The 469-nt window shown below is 52.9% G+C and overlaps 1 pseudogene; it reads right to left on the bottom strand.

The window, feature by feature from the left end:
- The window catches only part of LOC106330737, a 4,752-nt pseudogene that overhangs the window by 1,511 nt on the left and 2,772 nt on the right, over positions 1 to 469 (bottom strand).

Genomic DNA, 469 nt, shown 5'->3' with positions numbered 1-469 from the left:
TTGGACAGAACCGTCCCTAGGCGCTGACTCGAAATCAGTAGAGAGCTGACCTCGAAAACTCTCTAAAACTCTCCAAATAGCTCGGAATCACTTGCTTTCTTTTTCTACTTCTCTCTCACGTTTTTAACTTGGTTTGGACAGGTCTGGATGTGAAGAAATGAGCTGGGATCGTAGGGTATTTATAGGAGACACCAGCCAATCAGCTTCAGGTTGGTGGCAGCCCGTGTGTCGCTTCGCATGGCTCCGGACGCATGCTCGACGGCACCTCGTGCTCCACATGTCAGGCTGCATGTCCAGAACACATGCAGGACGCCACCACTCCTCCCACATGTCAGGATGCATGCCTGGAGTGCATGCAAGAAGCCACACCAGTACACACATGTCGACCAGCATGCTTCGGTTGCATGCGCGGAGACACCTCGTGCTTGGTCGATCCACCTCGTGCTTCTACATGTCAGGCTGCATGTAC

The sequence above is a fragment of the Brassica oleracea genome, chromosome C3 (genome assembly GCF_000695525.1).
Source record: "Brassica oleracea var. oleracea cultivar TO1000 chromosome C3, BOL, whole genome shotgun sequence".
Taxonomy (NCBI): Eukaryota; Viridiplantae; Streptophyta; class Magnoliopsida; order Brassicales; family Brassicaceae; genus Brassica; species Brassica oleracea.
The sequence above is the reverse complement of the archived record's forward strand: the minus strand, read 5'-3'. Positions and strand labels throughout refer to the sequence as shown.